Source organism: Melospiza melodia, chromosome W, assembly GCF_035770615.1.
Source record: "Melospiza melodia melodia isolate bMelMel2 chromosome W, bMelMel2.pri, whole genome shotgun sequence".
Taxonomy (NCBI): domain Eukaryota; kingdom Metazoa; phylum Chordata; class Aves; order Passeriformes; family Passerellidae; genus Melospiza; species Melospiza melodia.
In genome coordinates this window covers 41081319-41103173 of record NC_086225.1, presented here as the reverse complement: position 1 = coordinate 41103173, position 21855 = coordinate 41081319, and positions in this window count along the sequence as shown.

Below are 21855 nucleotides of genomic sequence, written 5' to 3'. Positions count from 1 at the left end.
AACAAAGGATCTTGGTCTGTGGCATCCCACTGGAAAATGAGACCACAAAGCTGCATCTTCTCTCCTAAGATTGCAAGAAAGAAAGGATTTTCAGGAACGCAGCGATGAGCTTGTCTTTTTTGAAGAGCTTCTGTGACTTTGTCGAGAGCAGCACGAGCTTCAGGGGTTAAAGTTCTTGGCGAAGTGATGTCGCAACTTCCTCTCAGCAAATGGAAGAGCGGACTCAGTTCATCATTGGTGATTCCCAGCATCGGTCTGACCCAGTTGATTTCTCCTAGAAGTTGTTGTAACTCTTGTAGGTTGTTGACTCTGGTTCGGATCTGAATTTTCTGTGGTATTATTGTCGTCTTCCATCGTCTTCCATCATCTTCCATCCCAGGTACTTCTAAGGTGAAACTTGTTGAATTTTCGTTGCAGAGATTTCAAGTCCAGCTTTTTGAATTTCAGCAACAACACAGTCGCGAGTTTCTTCCATCTCTTCCTTTCAAAGGACTCCACCCTTAAAGCCAATTTTTCTTTCTCTGTATCTATAGATTGACAAACACCAGAACAACCATGTTTTTGCTTAACTGAAAAAGAGTTCCCCGGAACCACAATTTCCCGAGTGGAAGCAGCCACCTCAGCCTCCACCCCAGGCCCAACAGAATCCAATTCAGGTTTCAGTGTCCCTGCACAAACAATTTTAGGAAGTACAGTCACTTTTTCATTTCCATCTTTTACACACTTTGTTCCATCCCCCTTACAAGAGTCACATATTTTTACATTAACAGAACAACGCGAAGAAAAGTCCAAAAGAGTCTCATTTTTTCCCAGAGAGAGAGAAGAAAGATTTTGTTCAACAGAGTTCAAAGCAATACTTTCAGCATTTGCAACAACACTTGTAACATTCTCCGATACACACACAGTCTCCTGTTTACTGGAATTTAATGAGACAGAACCAGAAGCTTTGTTTTCTGAGTCCAAGTTGATCTTATTATTATCAGTTTGTTTAAAACAGTGCTCCAACAGCGCTCTACAAACCGGCATAAGTTCTCTAAAGCTTTCATCTTTTTTGAGAGAGACTAGATTATAGATTCTCCAGTTTATCTGATCCCAAAAATGAAAAGTAAAAGCAGACTGCAGATTTAAATCTTGCGTATTCGCTTTAACCCAGATAAGTAAGTTTTTAAGCTCAGTTTTTGAAATTTCAGAGTGACCTTTTTCTTGTAACATTGTCTCTAATTGATGAAAAACATCCCATTCAACTTTTGATAAATTCGTTCCCATTTTTGTGTTCTTTTAATAATTTTCTTTTTCTCTATTTTGCCTCCCAACGTCACCCAAGCGCTCTCCCGAGATAAGTTACTTACAATTTTCTTGGCTTCGGCGGGAGAGATGATACAGTGTGCTCCTTGTTAACACTTGGGTCTCCGCAGCTGGTACTTCCACGATTTTTCTTTGTTTTTCTTCTATTCTACGTTCTCACACGAGGCACCAATATGCGGGGGACGGGACAGGTATAAGTCCAATAGTGTCAGGAACCCACGCCTTAAAAAAGGAACCCACTAGGCCGCGGCAAAATATCCAAATATGGATAACATGGTAACCAGACCAGTGAAGAGATTTTTGCTTTTATTTCCGGCTCATCAGTCTCAAAATACAAAATGGAGACATGACAGCTCACTGATCCACACCAAAAAATGTCTCCTTCAACAGGGCTCATACAGCAATACATAAAATCATCTCAGACTAGAATTCAGCCAATCAGACACAGAAAACACATCTTGACAAGCATTCTATCCAATCTTATAAAACATAGGTAATCGTAGCTAAAACAAAGACTAGTTGATAAGAGACAAAGAACAGAGTTCTATTCATGCTAACCTTCTAAAGATATATATTAAATAACTTTGTTGCCATCCTAAAGCCAATTCTACAGAAGCCTATTGTTATTTGTCACGTCTACTGCTTGGGAAACTTTTCTGCTTGCATGGAAAACTTTTTCTGCTTGCATGGGAAACTTTTCTGCAATGCTAACAAAACTCCAGTCTAAGGCCTACATACTTCTTTGTAACCATTTCTTAAAAATCCTCTAACCTTATGGATTCCAACATTTCCCCCTCTCTGTTTGACCCAGAAGCTTTCATTTTCTTGTCGCTTGCTATTTGCGTTTCATAGCTCTATTGCAAAATTTCTGCTTATTATCTGCTGAAGACCTATTTTCACTAAACTGAAGCATTGCTATATTACGGCACAGCAACTTAATGCTGTGAAGACCCAATCCCTGAAAGAGAGATATGAATCACGTTTGGCAACAGTCAAAAGGCATCGTTCAAAAAACTCTGGTCGATTCCAAGGCCTTAATTCAAAACCTTCGTTCATGTCAATACCCTCATCTACTGCTTTCGTGAGATTTCGTACACTCTCTGTGCTTCTACTTCCTAGTTCTCCTGCTTGAATGACAAAAACTTCTCGGACTGTTTTGTTCATCATTCGCCGAACACAACAGAGTATACAAGGTGCCACTATCAATATCAGTATTAGAACACCTAATATGTAAAGACCTATCTTGCAAAGTTGCCTTAGCCAAGGTGCAAAACTCCAATTTTGAAACAAATCATCCAACCAGGAACCTCCATCTTCTTTAATTTGGGCTGTCAGATCCTTTAATTTTTGAATGCTTTTGTGAATGGATTCGGAATGATCAGACAAATTCATACAACACAATCCTTCCAATTCCTCACAACCATGTCCTTGTGCCAGTAAGAGAAAATCAATGGCTGCTCTGTTTTGAAGAGTAGCATGTCTAATACTATCAACATCGGTCAACATATCACTGATTGCGGAGGATGTGGCATTAGCTTGTTTGCTCAGCCAACATCCAACTCGATCTAATTGTCTCAATGCCACAGCTGAAGCCAATTGGGGTAGAAATATACCTGCTGAAAGCCTTCTGGCGGCATTCCAAGGCATAAAATCACTCTGACAGTTCTCATCATAATGAGGAACAGCTCTTGTTTTCCTTTGTTTCTTTTTCATCACTGCTTTGGCAGTGGGGGCAATTATGGTAAGCATACCAATGCTACAAGGGCCACCTTCAAGGTGGGCTGGAATGCCTTGCCAACCTCTGTCTCCGCAAATGATCCAATACCCTTTTGGCAATTGCCGTGGATATTGGTCCGTCTCCAGAAACACATCCCAACTGTTTGAAACATTTGCTGCCCTGAGAAGTTTTTTCAAACAAATGTTCCAATTGAAGGAAGGACTGTTTCCATTGTCAATTCCACCTGGTTTACCATTGGATTCTTTTCTGACCAAAGGAAACTCTTTCACTGGCACACCAACCAAACAGGTTGAGAAAGGCTTTTCTGGTTCCGAATTAGACAGCCATATAGTATCCGATCCGGCAGCCTTGGCTAAGGTCACCCAAACACTCGTTTTCGGTTGATCCACAGGCAAATCTGCACGACAAAAAACAATTAAAATCAAGCAAAACAAGTATACCATTTGATTCTTCCCCATCTCTTTCAAGAACTAAGTTTTGGCAGAATTCTTTCTAAACAAAAACAATAACCTAAATTTTCAGCCAAAAATTAGCTTTGTTAAACAAACATTCAGCATTCAATTCGTATACTCATAAATAACATTGGCACAAAATCAGAGTTCATGGGTTCCACCGATGCACAAAGAACGTCAGGCACAAGAGGCGTCAGGCGAGACCCGGGATCCTTCCATTCGGTCCACGTCTGCGTACTCGCTTCCTCAGTTCTAGGCTCGACAACAGGTTCTGAAGTGCGATACGGTTTGACGTTTTTGGCAGGAACCCACTTAATTCTTCCAGCACCTGTGGAAATAGAAGCATACCCTTTGCCCCACATTATTAATTGAAACGGGCCTTCCATCTGTCCAGAGTCAGGGTTTCTAATTAGAAGAGGAGGATGTTCTTTCAGTTTTGCCTGTGTGCTATTTGAAAAGTGTCTAAAGATTGGTGGATCTGGTTCTGTACTTGAACTATTTAGAAAATTAAAACCATACAAAGCCTTACTCAGTCTCATCTGTGGGGTGATTTCCGTTCCCCCTCTCTGTTGATCTAATATGCGTTTTAAGGTTTGATGTGTTCTTTCAATGATTGCTTGGCTTGTGGGAGAGTGGGGAATACCAAAAATGTGTCGAACACCCCATTCATTTAAAAATGTGGCCAATTTTTGAGATATGTATGCGGGACCATTGTCAGTTTTTACTTCTTGGGGTATACCCAATGAAGCAAAAGCTTGCAGGAAATGATGACAGGCATGGCTGTCAGTTTCACCTGTGTGAAGGGAAGCAAAAATTGCACCAGAGAACGTGTCTATGGAAACATGAATATTTTTAAATTTACCAAAAGAAGGCTATTTAGTAACACCTGTTTGCCACAACTGTAGGCTTTGTAAGCCTCGGGGGTTGATTGCTCCTGTAGAAACAGGAGGTTGTACCAATTGACAGTCAGGGCAAGTATGAATGATAGCTTTAGCTTGACTTTTAGTGATTTGGAACATTCGCATGAGTGCTTGTGCATTTTGGTGGAAAAAGGCATGACTCAATTTTGCTTGTTCAAAAATATTTGGCAATGTGTTAGAAATGACCATTGTCAGCTTGTCCGCTCTTGCATTTCCTTCCACTAAAAATCCAGGAAGTGAAGAATGCGCCCTAATGTGAGAAACAAAATATGGATTAGTTCTATATTGCAAAGTTATAAAAAGACATGAAAGCCAACGATGTACAGTTTCATTACTAACATCCTTTAAAATGGAACCTTCTATTCTCCTGACTACATTAGCAACATAAGCAGAATCTGTGACCAAATTAAAAGGCTGAGGAAACAGCTGAAAAGCTCAAACTACTGCAGCAAGCTCAACAATTTGAGGGGATCCCTCTACTGTTTGAATATCAGATTCCCAAACATCAGTCTTTTGATTAAACCAAGTCACAACGGACTTGTGGCTTTCACCAGAGCCATCAGTGAAGAGAGTCACAGCATGTAAAGGTTCTTCACTTAATTTAGGTTTTTCTCTGAAACTCAATTTTGCTTGCAGTAGTTTGTGAGCTGGATAGTGTATGGAACAAACACCTGGAAAACCTAAGAATGCATATTGTAAATCATCAGAATTTTGCATTGCCCAATTTCAATAATCATTTTTCAATGGCAAATAGATAACTGAACATTCTTGACCTGCCAAAGTTAACAATCTGGTTCTAGCCTTAATTATAATGTATGCAATCATTTCTAAAACTGAGCAAATGGTCTTTGAAAACCTGTAGGGAGGAAAAACCCATTCCATTATTAACAAAGGATCTTGTTCTGCGGCATCCCACTGGAAAATGAGACCACAAAGCTGCATCTTCTCTCCTAAGATTGCAAGAAAGAAAGGATTTTCAGGAACGCAGCGATGAGCTTGTCTTTTTTGAAGAGCTTCTGTGACTTTGTCGAGAGCAGCACGAGCTTCAGGGGTTAAAGTTCTTGGCGAAGTGATGTCGCAACTTCCTCTCAGCAAATGGAAGAGCGGACTCAGTTCATCATTGGTGATTCCCAGCATCGGTCTGACCCAGTTGATTTCTCCTAGAAGTTGTTGTAACTCTTGTAGGTTGTTGACTCTGGTTCGGATCTGAATTTTCTGTGGTATTATTGTCGTCTTCCATCGTCTTCCATCATCTTCCATCCCAGGTACTTCTAAGGTGAAACTTGTTGAATTTTCTTTGCAGAGATTTCAAGTCCAGCTTTTTGAATTTCAGCAACAACACAGTCGCGAGTTTCTTCCATCTCTTCCTTTCAAAGGACTCCACCCTTAAAGCCAATTTTTCTTTCTCTGTATCTATAGATTGACAAACACCAGAACAACCATGTTTTTGCTTAAGTGAAAAAGAGTTCCCCGGAACCACAATTTCCCGAGTGGAAGCAGCCACCTCAGCCTCCACCCCAGGCCCAACAGAATCCAATTCAGGTTTCAGTGTCCCTGCACAAACAATTTTAGGAAGTACAGTCACTTTTTCATTTCCATCTTTTACACACTTTGTTCCATCCCCCTTACAAGAGTCACATATTTTTACATTAACAGAACAACGCGAAGAAAAGTCCAAAAGAGTCTCATTTTTTCCCAGAGAGAGAGAAGAAAGATTTTGTTCAACAGAGTTCAAAGCAATACTTTCAGCATTTGCAACAACACTTGTAACATTCTCCGATACACACACAGTCTCCTGTTTACTGGAATTTAATGAGACAGAACCAGAAGCTTTGTTTTCTGAGTCCAAGTTGATCTTATTATTATCAGTTTGTTTAAAACAGTGCTCCAACAGCGCTCTACAAACCGGCATAAGTTCTCTAAAGCTTTCATCTTTTTTGAGAGAGACTAGATTATCGATTCTCCAGTTTATCTGATCCCAAAAATGAAAAGTAAAAGCAGACTGCAGATTTAAATCTTGCGTATTCGCTTTAACCCAGATAAGTAAGTTTTTAAGCTCAGTTTTTGAAATTTCAGAGTGACCTTTTTCTTGTAACATTGTCTCTAATTGATGAAAAACATCCCATTCAACTTTTGATAAATTCGTTCCCATTTTTGTGTTCTTTTAATAATTTTCTTTTTCTCTATTTTGCCTCCCAACGTCACCCAAGCGCTCTCCCGAGATAAGTTACTTACAATTTTCTTGGCTTCGGCGGGAGAGATGATACAGTGTGCTCCTTGTTAACACTTGGGTCTCCGCAGCTGGTACTTCCACGATTTTTCTTTGTTTTTCTTCTATTCTACGTTCTCACACGAGGCACCAATATGCGGGGGACGGGACAGGTATAAGTCCAATAGTGTCAGGAACCCACGCCTTAAAAAAGGAACCCACTAGGCCGCGGCAAAATATCCAAATATGGATAACATGGTAACCAGACCAGTGAAGAGATTTTTGCTTTTATTTCCGGCTCATCAGTCTCAAAATACAAAATGGAGACATGACAGCTCACTGATCCACACCAAAAAATGTCTCCTTCAACAGGGCTCATACAGCAATACATAAAATCATCTCAGACTAGAATTCAGCCAATCAGACACAGAAAACACATCTTGACAAGCATTCTATCCAATCTTATAAAACATAGGTAATCGTAGCTAAAACAAAGACTAGTTGATAAGAGACAAAGAACAGAGTTCTATTCATGCTAACCTTCTAAAGATATATATTAAATAACTTTGTTGCCATCCTAAAGCCAATTCTACAGAAGCCTATTGTTATTTGTCACGTCTACTGCTTGGGAAACTTTTCTGCTTGCATGGAAAACTTTTTCTGCTTGCATGGGAAACTTTTCTGCAATGCTAACAAAACTCCAGTCTAAGGCCTACATACTTCTTTGTAACCATTTCTTAAAAATCCTCTAACCTTATGGATTCCAACATTTCCCCCTCTCTGTTTGACCCAGAAGCTTTCATTTTCTTGTCGCTTGCTATTTGCGTTTCATAGCTCTATTGCAAAATTTCTGCTTATTATCTGCTGAAGACCTATTTTCACTAAACTGAAGCATTGCTATATTACGGCACAGCAACTTAATGTTGTGAAGACCCAATCCCTGAAAGAGAGATATGAATCACGTTTGGCAACAGTCACAAGGCATCGTTCAAAAAACTCTGGTCGATTCCAAGGCCTTAATTCAAAACCTTCGTTCATGTCAATACCCTCATCTACTGCTTTCGTGAGATTTCGTACACTCTCTGTGCTTCTACTTCCTAATTCTCCTGCTTGAATGACAAAAACTTCTCGGACTGTTTTGTTCATCATTCGCCGAAGACAACAGAGTATACAAGGTGCCACTATCAATATCAGTATTAGAACACCTAATATGTAAAGACCTATCTTGCAAAGTTGCCTTAGCCAAGGTGCAAAACTCCAATTTTGAAACAAATCATCCAACCAGGAACCTCCATCTTCTTTAATTTGGGCTGTCAGATCCTTTAATTTTTGAATGCTTTTGTGAATGGATTCAGAATGATCAGACAAATTCATACAACCCAATCCTTCAAATTCCTCACAACCATGTCCTTCTGCCAGTAAGAGAAAATCAATGGCTGCTCTGTTTTGAAGAGTAGCATGTCTAATACTATCAACATCGGTCAACATATCACTGATTGCGGAGGATGTGGCATTAGCTTGTTTGCTCAGCCAACATCCAACTCGATCTAATTGTCTCAATGCCACAGCTGAAGCCAATTGGGGTAGAAATATACCTGCTGAAAGCCTTCTGGCGGCATTCCAAGGCATAAAATCACTCTGACAGTTCTCATCATAATGAGGGACAGCTCTTGTTTTCCTTTGTTTCTTTTTCATCACTGCTTTGGCAGTGGGGGCAATTATGGTAAGCATACCAATGCTACAAGGGCCACCTTCAAGGTGGGCTGGAATGCCTTGCCAACCTCTGTCTCCGCAAATGATCCAATACCCTTTTGGCAATTGCCGTGGATATTGGTCCGTCTCCAGAAACACATCCCAACTGTTTGAAACATTTGCTGCCCTGAGAAGTTTTTTCGAACAAATGTTCCAATTGAAGGAAGGACTGTTTCCATTGTCAATTCCACCTGGTTTACCATTGGATTCTTTTCTGACCAAAGGAAACTCTTTCACTGGCACACCAACCAAACAGGTTGAGAAAGGCTTTTCTGGTTCCGAATTAGACAGCCATATAGTATCCGATCCGGCAGCCTTGGCTAAGGTCACCCAAACACTCGTTTTCGGTTGATCCACAGGCAAATCTGCACGACAAAAAACAATTAAAATCAAGCAAAACAAGTATACCATTTGATTCTTCCCCATCTCTTTCAAGAACTAAGTTTTGGCAGAATTCTTTCTAAACAAAAACAATAACCTAAATTTTCAGCCAAAAATTAGCTTTGTTAAACAAACATTCAGCATTCAATTCGTATACTCATAAATAACATTGGCACAAAATCAGAGTTCATGGGTTCCACCGATGCACAAAGAACGTCAGGCACAAGAGGCGTCAGGCGAGACCCGGGATCCTTCCATTCGGTCCACGTCTGCGTACTCGCTTCCTCAGTTCTAGGCTTGACAACAGGTTCTGAAGTGCGATACGGTTTGACGTTTTTGGCAGGAACCCACTTAATTCTTCCAGCACCTGTGGAAATAGAAGCATACCCTTTGCCCCACGTTATTAATTGAAACGGGCCTTCCATCTGTCCAGAGTCAGGGTTTGTAATTAGAAGAGGAGGATGTTCTTTCAGTTTTGCCTGTGTGCTATTTGAAAAGTGTCTAAAGATTGGTGGATCTGGTTCTGTACTTGAACTATTTAGAAAATTAAAACCATACAAAGCCTTACTCAGTCTCATCTGTGGGGTGATTTCCGTTCCCCCTCTCTGTTGATCTAATATGCGTTTTAAGGTTTGATGTGTTCTTTCAATGATTGCTTGGCTTGTGGGAGAGTGGGGAATACCAAAAATGTGTCGAACACCCCATTCATTTAAAAATGTGGCCAATTTTTGAGATATGTATGCGGGACCATTGTCAGTTTTTACTTCTTGGGGTATACCCAATGAAGCAAAAGCTTGCAGGAAATGATGACAGGCATGGCTGCCAGTTTCACCTGTGTGAAGGGAAGCAAAAACTGCACGAGAGAACGTGTCTATGGAAACATGAATATTTTTAAATTTACCAAAAGAAGGCTATTTAGTAACACCTGTTTGCCACAACTGTAGGCTTTGTAAGCCTCGGGGGTTGATTGCTCCTGTAGAAACAGGAGGTTGTACCAATTGACAGTCAGGGCAAGTATGAATGATAGCTTTAGCTTGACTTTTAGTGATTTGGAACATTCGCATGAGTGCTTGTGCATTTTGGTGGAAAAAGGCATGACTCAATTTTGCTTGTTCAAAAATATTTGGCAATGTGTTAGAAATGACCATTGTCAGCTTGTCCGCTCTTGCATTTCCTTCCACTAAAAATCCAGGAAGTGAAGAATGCGCCCTAATGTGAGAAACAAAATATGGATTAGTTCTATATTGCAAAGTTATAAAAAGACATGAAAGCCAACGATGTAAAGTTTCATTACTAACATCCTTTAAAATGGAACCTTCTATTCTCCTGACTACATTAGCAACATAAGCAGAATCTGTGACCAAATTAAAAGGCTGAGGAAACAGCTGAAAAGCTCAAACTACTGCAGCAAGCTCAACAATTTGAGGGGATCCCTCTACTGTTTGAATATCAGATTCCCAAACATCAGTCTTTTGATTAAACCAAGTCACAACGGACTTGTGGCTTTTACCAGAGCCATCAGTGAAGAGAGTCACAGCATGTAAAGGTTCTTCACTTAATTTAGGTTTTTCTCTGAAACTCAATTTTGCTTGCAGTAGTTTGTGAGCTGGATAGTGTATGGAACAAACACCTGGAAAACCTAAGAATGCATATTGTAAATCATCAGAATTTTGCATTGCCCAATTGAAATAATCATTTTTCAATGGCAAATAGATAACTGAACATTCTTGACCTGCCAAAGTTAACAATCTGGTTCTAGCCTTAATTATAATGTATGCAATCATTTCTAAAACTGAGCAAATGGTCTTTGAAAACCTGTAGGGAGGAAAAACCCATTCCATTATTAACAAAGGATCTTGGTCTGTGGCATCCCACTGGAAAATGAGACCACAAAGCTGCATCTTCTCTCCTAAGATTGCAAGAAAGAAAGGATTTTCAGGAACGCAGCCATGAGCTTGTCTTTTTTGAAGAGCTTCTGTGACTTTGTCGAGAGCAGCACGAGCTTCAGGGGTTAAAGTTCTTGGCGAAGTGATGTCGCAACTTCCTCTCAGCAAATGGAAGAGCGGACTCAGTTCATCATTGGTGATTCCCAGCATCGGTCTGACCCAGTTGATTTCTCCTAGAAGTTGTTGTAACTCTTGTAGGTTGTTGACTCTGGTTCGGATCTGAATTTTCTGTGGTATTATTGTCGTCTTCCATCGTCTTCCATCATCTTCCATCCCAGGTACTTCTAAGGTGAAACTTGTTGAATTTTTGTTGCAGAGATTTCAAGTCCAGCTTTTTGAATTTCAGCAACAACACAGTCGCGAGTTTCTTCCATCTCTTCCTTTCAAAGGACTCCACCCTTAAAGCCAATTTTTCTTTCTCTGTATCTATAGATTGACAAACACCAGAACAACCATGTTTTTGCTTAAGTGAAAAAGAGTTCCCCGGAACCACAATTTCCCGAGTGGAAGCAGCCACCTCAGCCTCCACCCCAGGCCCAACAGAATCCAATTCAGGTTTCAGTGTCCCTGCACAAACAATTTTAGGAAGTACAGTCACTTTTTCATTTCCATCTTTTACACACTTTGTTCCATCCCCCTTACAAGAGTCACATATTTTTACATTAACAGAACAACGCGAAGAAAAGTCCAAAAGAGTCTCATTTTTTCCCAGAGAGAGAGAAGAAAGATTTTGTTCAACAGAGTTCAAAGCAATACTTTCAGCATTTGCAACAACACTTGTAACATTCTCCGATACTCACACAGTCTCCGGTTTACTGGAATTTAATGAGACAGAACCAGAAGCTTTGTTTTCTGAGTCCAAGTTGATCTTATTATTATCAGTTTGTTTAAAACAGTGCTCCAACAGCGCTCTACAAACCGGCATAAGTTCTCTTAAGCTTTCATCTTTTTTGAGAGAGACTAGATTATAGATTCTCCAGTTTATCTGATCCCAAAAATGAAAAGTAAAAGCAGACTGCAGATTTAAATCTTGCGTATTCGCTTTAACCCAGATAAGTAAGTTTTTAAGCTCAGTTTTTGAAATTTCAGAGTGACCTTTTTCTTGTAACATTGTCTCTAATTGATGAAAAACATCCCATTCAACTTTTGATAAATTCGTTCCCATTTTTGTGTTCTTTTAATAATTTTCTTTTTCTCTATTTTGCCTCCCAACGTCACCCAAGCGCTCTCCCGAGATAAGTTACAATTTTCTTGGCTTCGGCGGGAGAGATGATACAGTGTGCTCCTTGTTAACACTTGGGTCTCCGCAGCTGGTACTTCCACGATTTTTCTTTGTTTTTCTTCTATTCTACGTTCTCACACGAGGCACCAATATGCGGGGGACGGGACAGGTATAAGTCCAATAGTGTCAGGAACCCACGCCTTAAAAAAGGAACCCACTAGGCCGCGGCAAAATATCCAAATATGGATAACATGGTAACCAGACCAGTGAAGAGATTTTTGCTTTTATTTCCAGCACATCAGTCTCAAAATACAAAATGGAGACATGACAGCTCACTGATCCACACCAAAAAATGTCTCCTTCAACAGGGCTCATACAGCAATACATAAAATCATCTCAGACTAGAATTCAGCCAATCAGACACAGAAAACACATCTTGACAAGCATTCTATCCAATCTTATAAAACATAGGTAATCGTAGCTAAAACAAAGACTAGTTGATAAGAGACAAAGAACAGAGTTCTATTCATGCTAACCTTCTAAAGATATACATTAAATAACCTTGTTGCCATCCTAAAGCCAATTCTACAGAAGCCTATTGTTATTTGTCACGTCTACTGCTTGGGAAACTTTTCTGCTTGCATGGAAAACTTTTTCTGCTTGCATGGGAAACTTTTCTGCAATGCTAACAAAACTCCAGTCTAAGGCCTACATACTTCTTTGTAACCATTTCTTAAAAATCCTCTAACCTTATGGATTCCAACATTTCCCCGTCTCTGTTTGACCCAGAAGCTTTCATTTTCTTGTCGCTTGCTATTTGCGTTTCATAGCTCTATTGCAAAATTTCTGCTTATTATCTGCTGAAGACCTATTTTCACTAAACTGAAGCATTGCTATATTACGGCACAGCAACTTAATGCTGTGAAGACCCAATCCCTGAAAGAGAGATATGAATCACGTTTGGCAACAGTCACAAGGCATCGTTCAAAAAACTCTGGTCGATTCCAAGGCCTTAATTCAAAACCTTCGTTCATGTCAATACCCTCATCTACTGCTTTCGTGAGATTTCGTACACTCTCTGTGCTTCTACTTCCTAATTCTCCTGCTTGAATGACAAAAACTTCTCGGACTGTTTTGTTCATCATTCGCCGAACACAACAGAGTATACAAGGTGCCACTATCAATATCAGTATTAGAACACCTAATATGTAAAGACCTATCTTGCAAAGTTGCCTTAGCCAAGGTGCAAAACTCCAATTTTGAAACAAATCATCCAACCAGGAACCTCCATCTTCTTTAATTTGGGCTGTCAGATCCTTTAATTTTTGAATGCTTTTGTGAATGGATTCGGAATGATCAGACAAATTCATACAACACACTCCTTCCAATTCCTCACAACCATGTCCTTGTGCCAGTAAGAGAAAATCAATGGCTGCTCTGTTTTGAAGAGTAGCATGTCTAATACTATCAACATCGGTCAACATATCACTGATTGCGGAGGATGTGGCATTAGCTTGTTTGCTCAGCCAACATCCAACTCGATCTAATTGTCTCAATGCCACAGCTGAAGCCAGTTGGGGTAGAAATATACCTGCTGAAAGCCTTCTGGCGGCATTCCAAGGCATAAAATCACTCTGACAGTTCTCATCATAATGAGGAACAGCTCTTGTTTTCCTTTGTTTCTTTTTCATCACTGCTTTGGCAGTGGGGGCAATTATGGTAAGCATACCAATGCTACAAGGGCCACCTTCAAGGTGGGCTGGAATGCCTTGCCAACCTCTGTCTCCGCAAATGATCCAATACCCTTTTGGCAATTGCCGTGGATATTGGTCCGTCTCCAGAAACACATCCCAACTGTTTGAAACATTTGCTGCCCTGAGAAGTTTTTTCGAACAAATGTTCCAATTGAAGGAAGGACTGTTTCCATTGTCAATTCCACCTGGTTTACCATTGGATTCTTTTCTGACCAAAGGAAACTCTTTCACTGGCACACCAACCAAACAGGTTGAGAAAGGCTTTTCTGGTTCCGAATTAGACAGCCATATAGTATCCGATCCGGCAGCCTTGGCTAAGGTCACCCAAACACTCGTTTTCGGTTGATCCACAGGCGAATCTGCACGACAAAAAACAATTAAAATCATGCAAAACAAGTATACCATTTGATTCTGCCCCATCTCTTTCAAGAACTAAGTTTTGGCAGAATTCTTTCTAAACAAAAACAATAACCTAAATTTTCAGCCAAAAATTAGCTTCGTTAGACAAACATTCAGCATTCAATTCGTATACTCATAAATAACATTGGCACAAAATCAGAGTTCATGGGTTCTACCGATGCACAAAGAACGTCAGGCACAAGAGGCGTCAGGCGAGACCCGGGATCCTTCCATTCGGTCCACGTCTGCGTACTCGCTTCCTCAGTTCTAGGCTCGACAACAGGTTCTGAAGTGCGATACGGTTTGACGTTTTTGGCAGGAACCCACTTAATTCTTCCAGCACCTGTGGAAATAGAAGCATACCCTTTGCCCCACGTTATTAATTGAAACGGGCCTTCCATCTGTCCAGAGTCAGGGTTTGTAATTAGAAGAGGAGGATGTTCTTTCAGTTTTGCCTGTGTGCTATTTGAAAAGTGTCTAAAGATTGGTGGATCTGGTTCTGTACTTGAACTATTTAGAAAATTAAAACCATACAAAGCCTTACTCAGTCTCATCTGTGGGGTGATTTCCGTTCCCCCTCTCTGTTGATCTAATATGCGTTTTAAGGTTTGATGTGTTCTTTCAATGATTGCTTGGCTTGTGGGAGAGTGGGGAATACCAAAAATGTGTCGAACACCCCATTCATTTAAAAATGTGGCCAATTTTTGAGATATGTATGCGGGACCATTGTCAGTTTTTACTTCTTGGGGTATACCCAATGAAGCAAAAGCTTGCAGGAAATGATGACAGGCATGGCTGCCAGTTTCACCTGTGTGAAGGGAAGCAAAAACTGCACCAGAGAACGTGTCTATGGAAACATGAATATTTTTAAATTTACCAAAAGAAGGCTATTTAGTAACACCTGTTTGCCACAACTGTAGGCTTTGTAAGCCTCGGGGGTTGATTGCTCCTGTAGAAACAGGAGGTTGTACCAATTGACAGTCAGGGCAAGTATGAATGATAGCTTTAGCTTGACTTTTAGTGATTTGGAACATTCGCATGAGTGCTTGTGCATTTTGGTGGAAAAAGGCATGACTCAATTTTGCTTGTTCAAAAATATTTGGCAATGTGTTAGAAATGACCATTGTCAGCTTGTCCGCTCTTGCATTTCCTTCCACTAAAAATCCAGGAAGTGAAGAATGCGCCCTAATGTGAGAAACAAAATATGGATTAGTTCTATATTGCAAAGTTATAAAAAGACATGAAAGCCAACGATGTAAAGTTTCATTACTAACATCCTTTAAAATGGAACCTTCTATTCTCCTGACTACATTAGCAACATAAGCAGAATCTGTGACCAAATTAAAAGGCTGAGGAAACAGCTGAAAAGCTCAAACTACTGCAGCAAGCTCAACAATTTGAGGGGATCCCTCTACTGTTTGAATATCAGATTCCCAAACATCAGTCTTTTGATTAAACCAAGTCACAACGGACTTGTGGCTTTTACCAGAGCCATCAGTGAAGAGAGTCACAGCATGTAAAGGTTCTTCACTTAATTTAGGTTTTCCTCTGAAACTCAATTTTGCTTGCAGTAGTTTGTGAGCTGGATAGTGTATGGAACAAACACCTGGAAAACCTAAGAATGCATATTGTAAATCATCAGAATTTTGCATTGCCCAATTGAAATAATCATTTTTCAATGGCAAATAGATAACTGAACATTCTTGACCTGCCAAAGTTAACAATCTGGTTCTAGCCTTAATTATAATGTATGCAATCATTTCTAAAACTGAGCAAATGGTCTTTGAAAACCTGTAGGGAGGAAAAACCCATTCCATTATTAACAAAGGATCTTGGTCTGTGGCATCCCACTGGAAAATGAGACCACAAAGCTGCATCTTCTCTCCTAAGATTGCAAGAAAGAAAGGATTTTCAGGAACGCAGCCATGAGCTTGTCTTTTTTGAAGAGCTTCTGTGACTTTGTCGAGAGCAGCACGAGCTTCAGGGGTTAAAGTTCTTGGCGAAGTGATGTCGCAACTTCCTCTCAGCAAATGGAAGAGCGGACTCAGTTCATCATTGGTGATTCCCAGCATCGGTCTGACCCAGTTGATTTCTCCTAGAAGTTGTTGTAACTCTTGTAGGTTGTTGACTCTGGTTCGGATCTGAATTTTCTGTGGTATTATTGTCGTCTTCCATTGTCTTCCATCATCTTCCATCCCATGTACTTCTAAGGTGAAACTTGTTGAATTTTCGTTGCAGAGATTTCAAGTCCAGCTTTTTGAATTTCAGCAACAACACAGTCGCGAGTTTCTTCCATCTCTTCCTTTCAAAGGACTCCACCCTTAAAGCCAATTTTTCTTTCTCTGTATCTATAGATTGACAAACACCAGAACAACCATGTTTTTGCTTAAGTGAAAAAGAGTTCCCCGGAACCACAATTTCCCGAGTGGAAGCAGCCACCTCAGCCTCCACCCCAGGCCCAACAGAATCCAATTCAGGTTTCAGTGTCCCTGCACAAACAATTTTAGGAAGTACAGTCACTTTTTCATTTCCATCTTTTACACACTTTGTTCCATCCCCCTTACAAGAGTCACATATTTTTACATTAACAGAACAACGCGAAGAAAAGTCCAAAAGAGTCTCATTTTTTCCCAGAGAGAGAGAAGAAAGATTTTGTTCAACAGAGTTCAAAGCAATACTTTCAGCATTTGCAACAACACTTGTAACATTCTCCGATACTCACACAGTCTCCGGTTTACTGGAATTTAATGAGACAGAACCAGAAGCTTTGTTTTCTGAGTCCAAGTTGATCTTATTATTATCAGTTTGTTTAAAACAGTGCTCCAACAGCGCTCTACAAACCGGCAAAAGTTCTCTTAAGCTTTCATCTTTTTTGAGAGAGACTAGATTATAGATTCTCCAGTTTATCTGATCCCAAAAATGAAAAGTAAAAGCAGACTGCAGATTTAAATCTTGCGTATTCGCTTTAACCCAGATAAGTAAGTTTTTAAGCTCAGTTTTTGAAATTTCAGAGTGACCTTTTTCTTGTAACATTGTCTCTAATTGATGAAAAACATCCCATTCAACTTTTGATAAATTCGTTCCCATTTTTGTGTTCTTTTAATAATTTTCTTTTTCTCTATTTTGCCTCCCCACGTCACCCAAGCGTTCTCCCGAGATAAGTTACTTACAATTTTCTTGGCTTCGGCGGGAGAGATGATACAGTGTGCTCCTTGTTAACACTTGGGTCTCCGCAGCTGGTACTTCCACGATTTTTCTTTGTTTTTCTTCTATTCTACGTCCTCACACGAGGCACCAATATGCGGGGGACGGGACAGGTATAAGTCCAATGGTGTCAGGAGCCCACGCCTTTAAAAAGGAACCCACTAGGTCGCGGCAAATTATCCAAATATGGATAACATGGTAACCAGACCAGTGAAGAGATTTTTGCTTTTATTTCCGGCTCATCAGTCTCAAAATACAAAATGGAGACATGACAGCTCACTGATCCACACCAAAAAATGTCTCCTTCAACAGGGCTCATACAGCAATACATAAAATCATCTCAGACTAGAATTCAGCCAATCAGACACAGAAAACACATCTTGACAAGCATTCTATCCAATCTTATAAAACATAGGTAATCGTAGCTAAAACAAAGACTAGTTGATAAGAGACAAAGAACAGAGTTCTATTCATGCTAACCTTCTAAAGATATATATTAAATAACTTTGTTGCCATCCTAAAGCCAATTCTACAGAAGCCTATTGTTATTTGTCACGTCTACTGCTTGGGAAACTTTTCTGCTTGCATGGAAAACTTTTTCTGCTTGCATGGGAAACTTTTCTGCAATGCTAACAAAACTCCAGTCTAAGGCCTACATACTTCTTTGTAACCATTTCTTAAAAATCCTCTAACCTTATGGATTCCAACATTTCCCCCTCTCTGTTTGACCCAGAAGCTTTCATTTTCTTGTCACTTGCTATTTGCGTTTCATAGCTCGATTGCAAAATTTCTGCTTATTATCTGCTGAAGACCTATTTTCACTAAACTGAAGCATTGCTATATTACGGCACAGCAACTTAATGCTGTGAAGACCCAATCCCTGAAAGAGAGATATGAATCACGTTTGGCAACAGTCACAAGGCATCGTTCAAAAAACTCTGGTCGATTCCAAGGCCTTAATTCAAAACCTTCGTTCATGTCAATACCCTCATCTACTGCTTTCGTGAGATTTCGTACACTCTCTGTGCTTCTACTTCCTAATTCTCCTGCTTGAATGACAAAAACTTCTCGGACTGTTTTGTTCATCATTCGCCGAAGACAACAGAGTATACAAGGTGCCACTATCAATATCAGTATTAGAACACCTAATATGTAAAGACCTATCTTGCAAAGCTGCCTTAGCCAAGGTGCAAAACTCCAATTTTGAAACAAATCATCCAACCAGGAACCTCCATCTTCTTTAATTTGGCCTGTCTGATCCTTTAATTTTTGAATGCTTTTGTGAATGGATTCAGAATGATCAGACAAATTCATACAACCCAATCCTTCAAATTCCTCACAATCATGTCCTTCTGCCAGTAAGAGAAAATCAATGGCTGCTCTGTTTTGAAGAGTAGCATGTCTAATACTATCAACATCGGTCAACATATCACTGATTGCGGAGGATGTGGCATTAGCTTGTTTGCTCAGCCAACATCCAACTCGATCTAATTGTCTCAATGCCACAGCTGAAGCCAATTGGGGTAGAAATATACCTGCTGAAAGCCTTCTGGCGGCATTCCAAGGCATAAAATCACTCTGACAGTTCTCATCATAATGAGGAACAGCTCTTGTTTTCCTTTGTTTCTTTTTCATCACTGCTTTGGCAGTGGGGGCAATTATGGTAAGCATACCAATGCTACAAGGGCCACCTTCAAGGTGGGCTGGAATGCCTTGCCAACCTCTGTCTCCGCAAATGATCCAATACCCTTCTGGCAATTGCCGTGGAAATTGGTCCGTCTCCAGAAACACATCCCAACTGTTTGAAACATTTGCTGCCCTGAGAAGTTTTTTCGAACAAATGTTCCAATTGAAGGAGGGACTGTCATTATTGTCAATTCCACCTGGTTTACCATTGGATTCTTTTCTGACCAAAGGAAACTCTTTCACTGGCACACCAACCAAACAGGTTGAGAAAGGCTTTTCTGGTTCCGAATTAGACAGACATATAGTATCCGATCCGGCAGCCTTGGCTAAGGTCACCCAAACACTTGTTTTCGGTTGATCCACAGGAAAATCTGCACGACAAAAAGCAATTAAAATCAAGCAAAACAAGTATACCATTTGATTCTGCCCCATCTCTTTCAAGAACTAAGTTTTGGCAAAATTCTTTCTAAACAAAAACAATAACCTAAATTTTCAGCCAAAAATTAGCTTTGTTAAACAAACATTCAGCATTCAATTCGTATACTCATAAATAACATTGGCACAAAATCAGAGTTCATGGGTTCCACCGATGCACAAAGAACGTCAGGCACAAGAGGCGTCAGGCGAGACCCGGGATCCTTCCATTCGGTCCACGTCTGCGTACTCGCTTCCTCAGTTCTAGGCTCGACAACAGGTTCTGAAGTGCGATACGGTTTGACGTTTTTGGCAGGAACCCACTTAATTCTTCCAGCACCTGTGGAAATAGAAGCATACCCTTTGCCCCACGTTATTAATTGAAACGGGCCTTCCATCTGTCCAGAGTCAGGGCTTCCAATTAGAAGAGGAGGATGTTCTTTCAGTTTTGCCTGTGTGCTATTTGAAAAGTGTCTAAAGATTGGTGGATCTGGTTCTGTACTTGAACTATTTAGAAAATTAAAACCATACAAAGCCTTACTCAGTCTCATCTGTGGGGTGATTTCCGTTCCCCCTCTCTGTTGATCTAATATGCGTTTTAAGGTTTGATGTGTTCTTTCAATGATTGCTTGGCTTGTGGGAGAGTGGGGAATACCAAAAATGTGTCGAACACCCCATTCATTTAAAAATGTGGCCAATTTTTGAGATATGTATGCGGGACCATTGTCAGTTTTTACTTCTTGGGGTATACCCAATGAAGCAAAAGCTTGCAGGAAATGATGACAGGCATGGCTGCCAGTTTCACCTGTGTGAAGGGAAGCAAAAACTGCACCAGAGAACGTGTCTATGGAAACATGAATATTTTTAAATTTACCAAAAGAAGGCTATTTAGTAACACCTGTTTGCCACAACTGTAGGCTTTGTAAGCCTCGGGGGTTGATTGCTCCTGTAGAAACAGGAGGTTGTACCAATTGACAGTCAGGGCAAGTATGAATGATAGCTTTAGCTTGACTTTTAGTGATTTGGAACATTCGCATGAGTGCTTGTGCATTTTGGTGGAAAAAGGCATGACTCAATTTTGCTTGTTCAAAAATATTTGGCAATGTGTTAGAAATGACCATTGTCAGCTTGTCCGCTCTTGCATTTCCTTCCACTAAAAATGCAGGAAGTGAAGAATGCGCCCTAATGTGAGAAACAAAATATGGATTAGTTCTATATTGCAAAGTTATAAAAAGACATGAAAGCCAACGATGTACAGTTTCATTACTAACATCCTTTAAAATGGAACCTTCTATTCTCCTGACTACATTAGCAACATAAGCAGAATCTGTGACCAAATTAAAAGGCTGAGGAAACAGCTGAAAAGCTCAAACTACTGCAGCAAGCTCAACAATTTGAGGGGATCCCTCTACTGTTTGAATATCAGATTCCCAAACATCAGTCTTTTGATTAAACCAAGTCACAACGGACTTGTGGCTTTTACCAGAGCCATCAGTGAAGAGAGTCACAGCATGTAAAGGTTCTTCACTTAATTTAGGTTTTTCTCTGAAACTCAATTTTGCTTGCAGTAGTTTGTGAGCTGGATAGTGTATGGAACAAACACCTGGAAAACCTAAGAATGCATATTGTAAATCATCAGAATTTTGCATTGCCCAATTGAAATAATCATTTTTCAATGGCAAATAGATAACTGAACATTCTTGACCTGCCAAAGTTAACAATCTGGTTCTAGCCTTAATTATAATGTATGCAATCATTTCTAAAACTGAGCAAATGGTCTTTGAAAACCTGTAGGGAGGAAAAACCCATTCCATTATTAACAAAGGATCTTGTTCTGCGGCATCCCACTGGAAAATGAGACCACAAAGCTGCATCTTCTCTCCTAAGATTGCAAGAAAGAAAGGATTTTCAGGAACGCAGCGATGAGCTTGTCTTTTTTGAAGAGCTTCTGTGACTTTGTCGAGAGCAGCACGAGCTTCAGGGGTTAAAGTTCTTGGCGAAGTGATGTCGCAACTTCCTCTCAGCAAATGGAAGAGCGGACTCAGTTCATCATTGGTGATTCCCAGCATCGGTCTGACCCAGTTGATTTCTCCTAGAAGTTGTTGTAACTCTTGTAGGTTGTTGACTCTGGTTCGGATCTGAATTTTCTGTGGTATTATTGTCGTCTTCCATCGTCTTCCATCATCTTCCATCCCAGGTACTTCTAAGGTGAAACTTGTTGAATTTTTGTTGCAGAGATTTCAAGTCCAGCTTTTTGAATTTCAGCAACAACACAGTCGCGAGTTTCTTCCATCTCTTCCTTTCAAAGGACTCCACCCTTAAAGCCAATTTTTCTTTCTCTGTATCTATAGATTGACAAACACCAGAACAACCATGTTTTTGCTTAAGTGAAAAAGAGTTCCCCGGAACCACAATTTCCCGAGTGGAAGCAGCCACCTCAGCCTCCACCCCAGGCCCAACAGAATCCAATTCA